Source organism: Bos taurus, chromosome 5 (assembly GCF_002263795.3).
Source record: "Bos taurus isolate L1 Dominette 01449 registration number 42190680 breed Hereford chromosome 5, ARS-UCD2.0, whole genome shotgun sequence".
NCBI lineage: Eukaryota > Metazoa > Chordata > Mammalia > Artiodactyla > Bovidae > Bos > Bos taurus.
The window spans coordinates 74051646-74064925 of record NC_037332.1 but is presented as its reverse complement, the minus strand read 5'-3'; the positions used below and the strand labels follow the sequence as shown (position 1 = coordinate 74064925).

General features: G+C 42.1%; 1 protein-coding gene across 26 annotated transcripts in view; it reads left to right on the top strand.

The window, feature by feature from the left end:
• Window positions 1-13280, top strand: part of RBFOX2 (RNA binding fox-1 homolog 2) — a 293230-nt gene that overhangs the window by 124076 nt on the left and 155874 nt on the right. The window lies entirely within an intron of this gene.

The window sequence follows — 13280 nt, the reverse complement described above, 5'->3', positions numbered from 1 at the left end:
TGGGGAACAAAAAATCCTTCAAGTTGTCCGAGTTTGTTTCTCACACTCTCCTTATCCTGACTGTAGTCCTTTAAATTGTGCAGCAAATATTTGGCATCTAGCTGCCTGTCAGCCAGTCTCTGACACCTCTGGATGGTTTGTTCTCTTCCTGTGAGTATATTTGAAATTAGTAAGAAGCATCTATTAGTTTTAGTATCCTATGAGAAGACTAGGAAAAGCTGACATTCGTAAATAGTAAAACTGCTTAAAGCATATTTCTCAAAGTTATGTGACCGTGGGATTCTTTCTGAAATCTAATGACATGAACAACAGAGCGCAGTGTGACTCATGCACATCGCGTTTGTGGATTCGTCACCAGACATGGTCTCAGAGTTGAGTTCATGCCTTCAAAAAGTGAAATCATTTACTTTTTCCAGACTTCAAAACTAGCTTTGGAGAAGTTAAATCATTAAGTGCAAAAATAAAAGCAATTTAAAAAATGAACACAATTAAGCTGTTTTTGTGCACATGTTAAACGTCTTTTTCCTGCTTGTAGTACTTCACATTTTATCTTTATTTCTCAAAGATGGCATCTCACTCTTAAATGATAGGTTGTTGCATACTCATTAGAAACTGTATATATATGTTTAGTATTTTTCTTTAGAATAAATAAATCAAATAGAAGAAATATTAGTAGCATCAATTTATAAATTGTTGAACTACCTAATGACAGCTCGTGAAATGCTAAAAACATGGTAATATATTTTAAATGTCATATTCACGAACTGCTTTAAACCCTTTTTTACTGGTCTCTTTCTCCCCTTTATAACCACTCAATTCCTTTCTTTCTCCCAGTGCTTTTAAGAAGGAAATTGAAGTTCCCGATGTAGTATTTTTTTGATAGATAAAGAGATAAGAAAGTTGGTGAAAGAGGTTCGACAAGTTCATGGAATTCCTTGCGTCCCAAACCCAAGATTCTGCCTGATTGCTTTCATCTAATTTTTCTTGTGTCTCACACTTATCAGCCAGCTGTTATAGTGGTAATGGCAATGATAGTGAATCGTGCTCTGTTTACAGAATAGCTAGCATACTCTATTGTATCTGGGTCTGAAGAAAACCGTGTGTCATTACTATCATTTTACAGATGACAAAAATGAAAGTATATATATTTGACTTTTTCCATTACTAAAATTCAGGAATTGTTAAGTTGAATTTTCGTTTCTGTCATACTGGTGTAGAATGGTTAGGGGCAGCAAATGTGGGGATAGACAAGTTGACTTTTGGCTGAGACTTTCAGCCTAGACATTTCAGGATTCTTTGCAGTCTCTGTCTTTGTTGTGAGGCGTGTACACTATTAATGTGTATAGAGCTTTCTGTGATGTTGAACTTTGATTTGTAAAGTTATAGTAAAATAATTGTTAAAGGTATCACTTAGGATTAAGTTCAGCTACATGCAACAGAATCCCCCTCCTCCTTTCCCCTTACCCCAAAGTGGCTTAAACAAGACTTTGTCTTTGATGAAAACAGAGTCTGGAAGTAGGCAGCTCAGGGCTGGTATAGCGCTCAGTGGTTATCAAGGATCCAGGATCCTCACTGCTCTTTGCTTCTCTGCCTGTAGGATGTGACCCAGATGGTTGCTACAGCTCCAGCCATCATTCCTGCATTTCCACGGAGCAGTTGAGAGGAGGAAAAGAGCTCCCCTCCCCTACTTAACAAACCTTCCAAAAAGTCCCATATAACATTGCTACTCGTATCTCATTGGCCAGAACTTAGTCTATGGCCACACCTAGCAGCAGCGGAGGTTGGGAGATACAGCCCTTTCTTGGAGGGTGTGTGTATTAATCCTCGGATGAAAACTGGGGTTTTGTTACTGAGGAAGAAAGGATATTGGGAAACCACCAGCGTTCTCAAGCTCAGGGACCGTCAGAATGGCATGGCTTTACCTCCCATATGGTGCAGAAGACCCTTCTGTAGCTTCCTTGGGACCTCTTCAGTCAGTCTTTGCTGTGTTGTCCAATAAAGTGATTTTTCCCTTGAGATGTATATACCTTTATGTAAACACTTTTTTTTTTTTAAGTTAGTAGAAGATAAAAAGGATCATTGAAATTTCCATTTAAGTTCAACTTAAGTTTTTTGAAACCAGTTTTTTGGGACTACAAATAGAATAAAGTGAGCTTTTTAGTAAGCATAAAATAAAGTGTTAAATATTTAGGTGTCTAGTCATTAGTAAAGGAAAAAGTGTAAATTTTCCTTCAGTTTTTTGAAGCCTGGATCAGCTATTAAATTACACGTTTCTTGGAGATAGAGAACTTGCTTATTTTAATTTAAAATTTTATGTTTTTTGGACAAATAATACATTTATATGATTCAGTACTCAAAAGGTACCAAACGGCCATATGGTGAATGGTTGCTCCCCAGTTCCTACCTTGATTCCCCAGTGTCTTTCCCCTAGAAGCAATGGATGTCTTCCCTTTTGTATATAGTTCCTACTTAAAAAAAGAAAGAAATTCAGTGCAACTGTGCTATACATTGTTCTGAACCTTTCTTTTATCACCCAAAGAGATGCCATGTCCCTTCTCCACCCTGCAAGGCTATATAGTGCCCCATTGTCTGGGTGAACCATAATTCATTAACAGAAGAACCTTGTTCTTACGTCTGTACCTGCTCTGTAAGCAACGTTCGTTCATATTGGTTAAACCGAACTCTTTGATTGAATTTGACTATGCAGAATATTTTAGCAATGAGTTATTTTTAGTGGTCGAGTATTCCAACTAGCTGAGGGGATTTTCCCTTCTTTAAGCATCAGGATGTTTAAGAATTATTTATTTTGGAAGTAAGTCCTTCTTAAATGTATTACTTAGCTATATAGTTTAGTCCTTCTAAAATTTATTACTTAACTACAGTTTTTTCTAACAGTTATACTTTTCTTAATGGTTTTAACACAGTTGTCAACATCAGTTATTGCTTATGACTGAAAAAGAGTGATATCTAAGAGCTTTTCATGGTTTTTGCCTTGCTAAATGACCTTATTTTAATATGTCTGCTTTTTGATGACTTATCTGCTTTTTAGATTTTTTTCTCTTGGTCTCTTGCACCTGATACGGCTGCCTCTCACATAATATTTCTCTTTCCTCTGGTACTTATTCTCTACTATTTCTTAGTTCCCTTTCCTAATTTGCTTTTTAAATGTTCAGTGGGTAAGTAGCCAGATAATCAGGACAGAAATATTTCTAAAATTAAAAAAAAAAAAAAAGATTAAAAGAAGGCCTGGCAGAGCTTTCCTGCTGGTGAAAGTGCATGAGCATTTCAATATTCAGGATATTTAGAGGGCCTTTGGTGGCTCAGATGGTAAAGAATCTGCCTGCAATGCAGGGGACCTGGGTTCGATCCCTGGGTCGGGAAGATTCCCTGGAGAAGGAAATGGCCACCCATTCCAGTATTCTGGCCTGGAGAATCCCATGGACAGAGGAGCTGGGTGGGCTACAGTCCACGGGGTCGCAAAGAGTCCAACACAACTAAGCAACTTTTACTTTGTTTCCTAATTATTACCATGTTGTAGAATAGCTCTGTCCAGTGGATCTGTGATGATGGAGATGTTTTATATCTGCCCTGTCCATTATTAGTAGCCACTAGGCTCTTGTGGCTCTTGAGCACTTGAGACTTGAGGCAAGTGAGACTGGAGAACAGAAATTTTAATCTTCATTAAAATCAAATAGCCACACATGACTAGTGGCTGCTGTGTTGGACGTATGGTTTTAGACTAAGTAATTAACGATGAGCTTGATTATAGGAACTCTTGGGTTGGGATGCAGTTATTTTATTGTACTGAGACGATTGAGAATGTAATACTCAGATTAGATACTCAGATATGCAGATGACACCACCCTTATGGCAGAAAGCAAAGAGGAATTAAAGAGCCTCTTGATGAAAGTGAAGGAGTAAAGTGAAAAAGCTGATTTAAAACCTAACATTCAAAAAACAAAGATCATGGCATTCCAGTCCCATCACTTGATGGTAAGTAGATGGGGAAACAATGGAAACGGTGACAGACTTTATTTTCCTGGGCTCCAAAATCACTGCAGATGGTGACTGCAGCCATAAAATTAAATAAAGACGCTTGCTCCTTTGAAGAAAAGCTATGACAAACCTAGAGAGCGAATTAAAAAGCAGAGACATTATTTTGCCCACAAAGGTCCGTATTGTCAAAGTTATGGTTTTTCTAGTAGTCATGTATGGGTGTGAGAGTTGGACCATAAAGAATGCTGAACGCCGAAGAATTGATGCTTTTGAGCTGTGGTGTTGAAGAAGACTCTTGAGAGTCCCTTGGACTGCAAGGAGATCAAACCAGTCAATCCTAAAGGAAATCAATCCTGAATATTCATTAGGAGGACTGATGGTGAAGCTGAAGCTCCAATACTTTGACCACCTGATGCGAAGAGCTGACTCATTAGAAAAGACCCTGATGCTGGGAAAGATTGAAGGCAGGAGGAAAAGGGAATGACAGAGGGCGAGATGGTTGGATGGCATCGCTGACTCAATGGACATGAGTTTGAACAAGCTCCAGGAGATGGTGAAGGACAGAGAATCCTGGTGTGCTGCAGTCCATGGGGTCGCAAAGAGTTAGGCATGACTGAGTGACCGAACGGAGAAGGCAGTGGCACCCCATTCCACTACTCTTGCCTGGGAAATCCCTTGGACAGAGGAGCCTGGTAGGCTACAGTCCATGGGGTCTCGAAGAGTCAGACAGGACTGAGCAACTTCACTTTCACTTTTCACTTTCATGCATTGGAGAAGGAAATGGCAACCCACTCCAGTGTTCTTGCCTGGAGAATCCCAGAGACAGGGGAGCCTGGTGGGCTGCCGTCTATGGGGTCGCACAGAGTCGAACACGACTGACGCCACTTAGCAGCAGCAACAGGGTGACCGAACAGCAACGACTCAAATTAGCTTAAGGTAAATAATTAAATTGAAATTGCTTTTCATGTTAATGTTGTGTTTATTTCAAGCTGTGACATTCTAAAGCCATTGGTGCTGGCCTGTGTTTATGGTTTGCAGCTGTGATAAGACTTTGAGTCCTCTTGGTAACTAGGGTGATATTAGTTGCGCTCTAACTTTATTTATAGGACTTGGTTAGACACTTGCCTAACCAGAGTGCCAGAAACTCCTACAAATAACTTTGACCTTCCCTAGCAAAAAGTCAAAGAATAAAATGACCCATAGCAGAAGATCTCAGTTGTATTCTGTATACGAAAAATGTTACTTTCTAACGGAGAAATCTGTAGCAAATAAGAAAACAAATGAGTATATTAACTAATTATGGATTTTGGTAACAATTAGGAAGAAAATAAACAGAGTACAGTGATATAGAGAATAAGGACTGTGGGGAAGCCCTTCCAACTAGAGAGAGTGATCTGGAGAACATTAGTTGAGGAGGTATTATTTAAGCTGAGATCTGAACGATAAGAAGTAGCCAGCCTTATGGAGAATGAAGGCAGCCTGAGAAAGGATTTCAAGAACGGGATAAAGGGACTAAAAGGTGCTCAGGAGAGGGATGGACTTTCTGAGGAACTGGCACAGGATCAGTGTATTTAGAGCATAGTGACTGAAGTGGATGTAATGATATGAAATGAGGTTGGAGAGGTGGGCAGTTAGCAAATAAATCATGTAGCACCTTCAGAGCCATTATAAGGACTTCAGATAGAAAAAAATTAAGCATAACATGAAGCTGCAGAATCAAAGGCATGATATGATTGGGTTAGAAAGTCCCTCTGGCTACTATGTGATGAGTGTTTTGAAGAAGAGCAGCCGTGAAAGTGGCAGAACTCCTGTGATGTTCCAGAAAGAGGTGATTGGAACTTGGGTTCCGGTGGTAGAGCGGAGATCAAGACGAGTCAGACACATACAACATGCTAAGGGGTTTGATGTGAGGGGTGAGAGATAAAGGGAGGGTCTCTCACTTCTGTAATTGCCAGGTAGTACCACCTATGGAGGTAGGGAACACCAAGGACATACCAGTTTCAAGGGTGGTGGTAAGTGGTGGTGTTTAAGAGCCCAGTTTGGGGAGAGTTTTGTTGCACATCCTTGTGAGGCAGCTAAGTAGTCATATTGCAGCAGAGAAGAGTTCTAGTATAGGGATCTAACTTGGTAATTACTAGCGTGATGGTCGGAGAAGGCAATGGCACCCCACTGCAGTACTTTTGCTTGGGAAATCCCATGGACGGAGGAGCCTGGTAGGCTGCAATCCATGGGGTCGCTAAGAGTCAGACACGATTGAGTGACTTCACTTTCACCTTTCACTTTCATGCATTGGAGAAGGAAATGGCAACCCACTCCAGTGTTCTTGCCTGGAGAATCCCAGGGATGGCTGAGCCTGGTGGGCTGCCGTCTATGGGGTCTCACAGAGTTGGACACGACTGAAGCGACTTAGCAGCAGCAGCAGCAGCAGCAGCGTGATGGTATTTGAAGCAGTGGGATAAGTTGAGAGAACTCAAAAAGAACAGGGTGACTCAGGATTGAGCCCCAGGAAACACTTCCTTTTTAAAGGTCTATTAATGGAAAAGCTGAAAAAGAGGCTGAGCAGAAGTAATCATCGATGAGGGGAAAAAAACAGGATTGTAACGTCTTGGAAACTAGCAGAAGAGAATGTTTTAAGAAGGTTGCCAACTCTGTTGAAGAGATCACTTAAGTTGAGGACAGCAAAATGTCCATTAGGTTGAGTAGCATGGATGTATTGGATTGGCCACAAAGTTTGTTTGGGTTTTTCTATAAAATGGTTCAGAAACTTGAATGAACTTTTTGGCCAACCCACCAGTTGCCATTGACCAATGGGTTTAATGGAGTGGAGGGCTTGGAAACTTTATTTTGAGAAGACTGAAGAAATAAGAGGTGAAGAAGTAGAAGCAGGTATAGATACTTTTTATGAGAAGATTTACTGTGAAGTTGGACTTCCCTGATAGCTCAGTTGGTAAAGAATCCGCCTGCAATGCAGGACACCCCGGTTCGATTCCTGGGTCAGGAAGATCTGGTGAAGGGATAGGCTATCCACTCCAGTATTCTTGGGCTTCCCTTGTGGCTCAGCTGGTAAAGAATCTGCCTGCAATGCAGGAGACCTGGATTCGATCCCTGGGTTGGGAAGATCCCCTGGAGAAGGGAAAGGCTACCCACTCCAGTATTCGGGCGTGAAGAATTCCATGGACAGTCCATGGGGTCGCAAGGAGTCAGACACGACTGAGAGACTTTCACTCACTGTGAAGTAGTGAGCAGGAAAAAGGAGAGAGTGGCTGGGGGGGAGGTGAGGGGCCCACAGAGGATTTTTGCAGCTTGATTCAGTTAGTCAGTTGCCTACTATCAGACTTTTCTTTTTTTTTTTAATTTTTTTAAGGTTTTTGCTCTTAGATTGCTACAGCAAACTTCCTTCTACGCTTGTGAGGGTTTTCTAAGATAGGTTACTCGGAGGTGGAATTGCTGAGCTACAGGCCATGAAAGTTTCAGAATCTGAAACAGATTGTGGCCAAACAGACTCCCAGAGTGATGCTGCCAACGTACACTTTCCCTGTCAGTGTGTGAGGGCAGAGGGGAGGTTTTCTGAAGATGGACATATGTTTATTGCTGGCCTGACAGTGAGTGCAAAGGGGAGAGAGTTATGAGGCAGGAGAGAGGTGGTGATCAACAGAGCAGCCTGGTTCTTACATGGGTGCTGGCAGATGGGATGTGAGCCCAAGTAGTGAAACAGGCCTTTGATGTGAGGCACACCTCTGTCGTTGTAACAGGATGTAAGGAGGAGGAGATGTATGCGTTTCTAGGTAGGATTGTGGATTTGGTGGACAGATGAGACTGAATGATTCTCTTTTAAAGTGAAGTACTTCAATAGAGCAACAGCCAATGGTTGAGTTGTGGGGAAAGAATGAAGTAGGTTTCAGGAGAAGGTAAGAAACAGTCATTTTGGAGAGTGAGAAAGCTTCTGGGGCAGCTTTGGTAGGACTGTTCGGCATTGACAAGGGCCCAGTTGAGATTTGTGATCATGAGTATATAGTGAAGTCAGTCAGCTTGGTCATGTGACTTTTCTCTGGCAACATTTAGCTGGTTGGGAACAGGAACAGAGAAGGCAGATACTTGTATTTAACCAGGGTTCGAGTTTTACTATATGCTAGTGATGGAGTGGGCAAATGATTGAGGATATTTGCAAGGGAGGGATTATAATCATGGACCATAGCGTCAGCGCTGGACGTACGAGGGAGTAGAAGACAGGAAATGGAGAGATTTCCCTAGTGGTCCAGTGGATAAGACTTTGCCTTCCAACACAAGAGGTGCCAATTCAATCCCTGGTCAGGCAGGTAAGATCCCATATGCCTTGTGGCCAAAAAACCAAAACATGGAAACAGTAACAACATTATAACAAATTCAATAAAGACTTTAAAAATGGTCTACATAAAAAAAAAAAAAGACAGGACTGAGGTGGATAGATAATGAACAGGTCATTGAGGAGATCAGAGCTCATAGTGGAGGGGATACCAGAGCAAGTTGGTTGGAAGGATGGGAGGTTATTTGAGAATATGATTGAAACACAATGAGGAAGAACACAGCTCTTAAGATAGTGTTCATTTTTCATCTTTTAGGGATGATCACTCTGGGTTCCCTAAACCTGGCAGTCAGAGCTCTGACATCTATTTGCTGGTAACTTTTCTAAGAGGTGAACTTTGCCGAGAGGTGAAAAAGGGACGTCCCTTTTCTCTGTGTGTGCACCTGGAGTTCCCCACACATTATAGAAGGTAACCACAGATCAGAGGAGGTTTCCAGAACCATTCTTGTAATGACACCTGTCATAGCAGCAGCACTCAACCAGAGCCACAGCCTTCGGAAACTCACTCACAGTGTGTGTTCACTGGGTTCCAAGCCTCGTCTCTGTCCTTTATTGTTTGAAGTCTTGGTATTGAGCAGAGATAAGAGCGCAAGGGTGTTATCCAGGGAAAATTTTCCTGTGATCTTGGCAGTCTTGGCAGATTTGATTTTATCAGTGAAAAAGTGTAGTACAGGACTGATCTTGGAGTCTTACAAATTTATGTTTAACTTGTGGCACCTTTACTCACTGGTTGTGAGACCGTGGGCAAAGTGTTTAGCCACTTTAAGCCCCAATTTTCTTCCATGTGTGAAAAAGATAAAGTAGGGCCTTCCTTACAGAGATGGCATGAAGATGCAGTGAGATGATGCAAGGAGAGTTCTGGCACATAGTATGTTCTTAGCAAGTAGTAGCTGTTGGTGGCATTATGGGGGCTTCCCGGGTGGTGCAGTGGTAAAGAATCTGCCTGCCAGTACAAGAGATGCAAGAGGCAAGGGTTCTATGCCAGGTCAGAAAGATCCCCTAGAGAAGGAAATGGCAACCCACTCCAGTATTCTTGCCTGGGAAATCCCATGGACAGAAGAGCCTGGCTACAGTCCTTGGGGTCATAAAGAGGGGGACACGACTGAGCATGGCACAGGTGGTATTACACTGAAATCAGCAGGCGGCGATGGAACACTCTGTCTCCAGTTAGTGCTCCAGAGTGGTTTAGATGCCGTCACTGGAAATTGACAGCCACGGCCATCCTGCCCTGCGTAAGTCTGTGCTATTGCATGAGGACTAGCACCTCGGACTTCAGTGTGCTTGTGACCCAGCTGTGGCTTTTGTCATAATGTTGATGTTAACTCTGTAAGTCTTGGATGGTGCTGGAGATTCTTCCTTATCCAGGAAGCTCCCAGTTGACACCAATGCTGCTGATGCTGGTCCGTGGGTCACATTTTGAGTAGCAAGATTCTATTAGAGAACTGCCCTGTGGGAATCCTTGCTATTTTAAGCTGAGAGGAAATGAGGTTAAAAGAGCCCCATTCTTTAAACTTTTTTTTTTTTTGAGTCAAATTCAGTTGGACTTCATATGGCCCATTTCTATAGCTCATTGCTGTGGTGAGTCTGTGTTATCTCTGCAGATCCTGGAAGTGAAAGGAGTAGAAATAATGTAGAGAGGGTTGCTTCATATTGCTTTAGAAAAATTTTCAGTGTCTGACTTCTCAGGAATATTTTTGCAAAATTGTGTGGGTTCTCCAGCTGTACGCACTTTGCCACATCAGCCTTTTACACCCAACAGAAATACTGGCATAAAACATGCAGTCTCATATTTAAAAATGAATAACCAACAGGGTCCTACTGTGTAGCACAAGGAACTCTGCTCAATGTTATTTGGCAGCTTGGATGGAAGGGGAGGTTGGAGGAGAATGGATACATGTATATGTATGGTTGAGTGCCTTTGCTGTCCACCTGAAACTACCACAACATTGTTAATCGGCTATACTCCAATATAAAATAAAATTTTTTTAAAAACTAAAAAAAAAAAAAAAAATGCAGCCTCTTTAATTGTTAGACTTTGAGGCAGAGTCAGAAAGAGTCAGTACCACCAGACTCTTCACAGTACAACATCCAGTGCTTTCAGAAGCAGGAATTCAAGATGCATTATCAGGTTAGAATTACTGGCAGCACCCATATTGCTATCCCAGATAATCTGATTTTTCTTTCCCAGAAGCAATCATGCCAGACTTCCTCTGTGGGCCCTCCCGAGGAGAGTGCCTTCTCTGATGCTTTAATTCACACATTCTTTCCTCCAAACTAATACAGAGGCTGATAAGCTTCAGAGAACCGTTATGTAGCCTGATAACATGTTCTCCTGATAGAAGGAGGCATACGTGCGTCCTCATCCTGTGTGTAAGACTGGGATCCTTTTGAGAGGGTCTTCGTCATGTGCAGTTGTTACACGTTTGTGTCTCTTAATCTGAATCCCGCATAGCGATAAAGCAGAGCTTATGTGACTTGATTGGAAAGAATTTTGTTTTCTCCTACCTCTTTGTTTCCTTTTTTCCCTTTTTTTTTTTTTAAGATTAGGGAAATGTGGACGTGCAGAAGCATGATCCACTTCTTTTGCCTGTGGGTTTTTGAAGGGTTTTTGTTTGTTTTTAACGTGAAGAAAACACATAGAACAGACTGTTCACCTGATTATTAAGATTATGATCAAAAAAGGAAGACGTGCATTGAGAGTAGAAGTTTATGAATTTCCTGAGGCTCCAAAGAAGTTTACAGTGATTCCACTCATGGAAGTTTTGGAGGTAGTTCGTAGGTTTTTGTGACGTATTTAATCTTTTCTTATTTCATTTCAGGGATCTCATTTCTCTGTTTTTCTCCTGCTTTGCTCCAGGAGAACAGGAGTACCATTAAACCATCCCAAATTTGATTAAAAGATAAAACCATAAAATGACAGTAATATTTTACTGAATTCGTTTTTGATGCTTGATTAAGAATGAGTATTAATGATTTTTTTTTTTTTTTTAATTCTTTTCCCTTGGGTGCACTGCAAAGCTTGTGGGATCTTAGTTCCCTGACCAGGGATCAAACTCAGGCCCACAGCAGTAAAACCACAGAGTCCTAACCATTGGACCATCAGGGAAAGTGGAAGTGGCTCAGTCACGTCCGATTCTTTGTGACCCCATGGGCTATAGCCCTCTAGGCTCCTGTGGGTAGCCTGCTAATCTCCTGTCCATGAGATTCTTCAGGCAAGAATACTGGAGTGGGTTGCCATACCCTCCTCCAAAGGATCTTCCTGACCTAGGGATGGAAGCCAAGTCTCCTGCATTGCAGGCAGCAGCTTTACCATCTGAGCCACCAGGGAAGCCCCCTGCAATTTTGTGTCTTCAAAGAATTTGAAACGACTATAATCTCTTCACGGTGTGATTCTAATGTAGTTGTTTAGAATGGAGTATAGGAAAGTCTGGTGACTTATGATTTAGGGCATGTGCTGTGAGATTAGAGCGGAGAGTTGCCTATGAACATTGATTATATAACAGATGCCAAGCAGCAGTTTATAGAAAGCCGAGATTTGTTTTCCCATTTTAGAGAGAAGGTTGTCTCTGTTGTAGATTTGGAAGTTCTTTCTTCTGTTTTGTACTGGAACGGAGGTATTCCTGACTTCAGAAGATGCAAAGAAGTTCTGCATAAAGAAAAAGAAAAGATTTGGGTGAGGCTGAGAGGAATACTTGCCCTGCCTCTCCAGGTTTAAACGAGTGGGAGTCTGAGGTGGGAGGAGGGGCAAGGAGAAAGCACATGTTTAGTGTGGAAGAGAACAGGTGACTTCACTTCTACTCTGAGGGAAAAAGACGCTCCACCACAGCAAACTAAGACGGAGCTCTCTCTGCAGCTGGAAGCATTATACAGGAAGGGGAAGGTGCTTAGTACCTGTGCCGGGCCTGCCTTGACTGTGAGACTCGCAGACCGTACTTGGAGATTTTATGAGCAGGAGAGAGCTGTTTCAACATGTTTGAGGGGAACAGAGCCCTGAGGCAGCTGAAAGGCGGAAGACCTCTTGTTTTTGTTTCATTTTGTTTTTCCTTTAAGGAGTTAAAGGAGTAAAATATTCCTCAAGACACACAACCCTCTGAGAATGTATTGTACACCTACTGTGTGCAAGGTACTGTGCAAAGATGCCATAGCTCAAAAGAGATGAACTCTACCCTGAAAAATGTGAATAAAGGGGGTAAGATTGGTAGGTGCAGGTAAGTGCCTGTGATAGTAACTGGCAGGGTTGGTGAATGCCACTTTACAAACACCAAGCTTTCAGAGGAGGAGATGTCACTTCCAGCTAGGATGGGTTTTGGATTTGAACATGGAAAAATGGGGAGGGAATTAAGGAAAGAGCATTGGCCTATGGTAGAGAAACCACCAGGACAGGTGACTGGATAATTCTTGTCGTTCACCACTGAACAAAATGGCCAAAAATATGCCTGGCATATAGGAGAGACTCAGTAAACAAAAATATGCCTGGCATACAGGAGAAACGCAGTAAATGTCTGAACTGAACTCAGTTAGCAATCATGGCCACAGGGACACGGCAGGCAGTTTACATAGTGTTATCGCTGGGTCTAAGCAACTCCAAAAGGAGTTTTATACCCGGTTTTTGCTTCAGGAAACAGAGGCCTCGACAGGTTAAATAACTTGCCCCAGGCCATGGTGACAGTAATTATAGACCAGATTTCAAGCCCAGGTTTTGTGCCCTGCCCCATCCCCATGCCTGGTAAAGAATCTGCAACAGGAGAGGCTCTGTTGATTTGAACTAGGGCAGTAGTAATAAAAAAGACGAAAACCTTGTGAAGCTTATTTGAAAATTTCCCCATGTTCAAGTCTTCTAAGATTCAGAATTATGACTGGTAGACTGATAGTTCTTACAGGATTGTGGCATAAGGCTGACCTAGCAGGGAGGGAACGTAGGCTCTGAGCAGGCTCAGCTTCT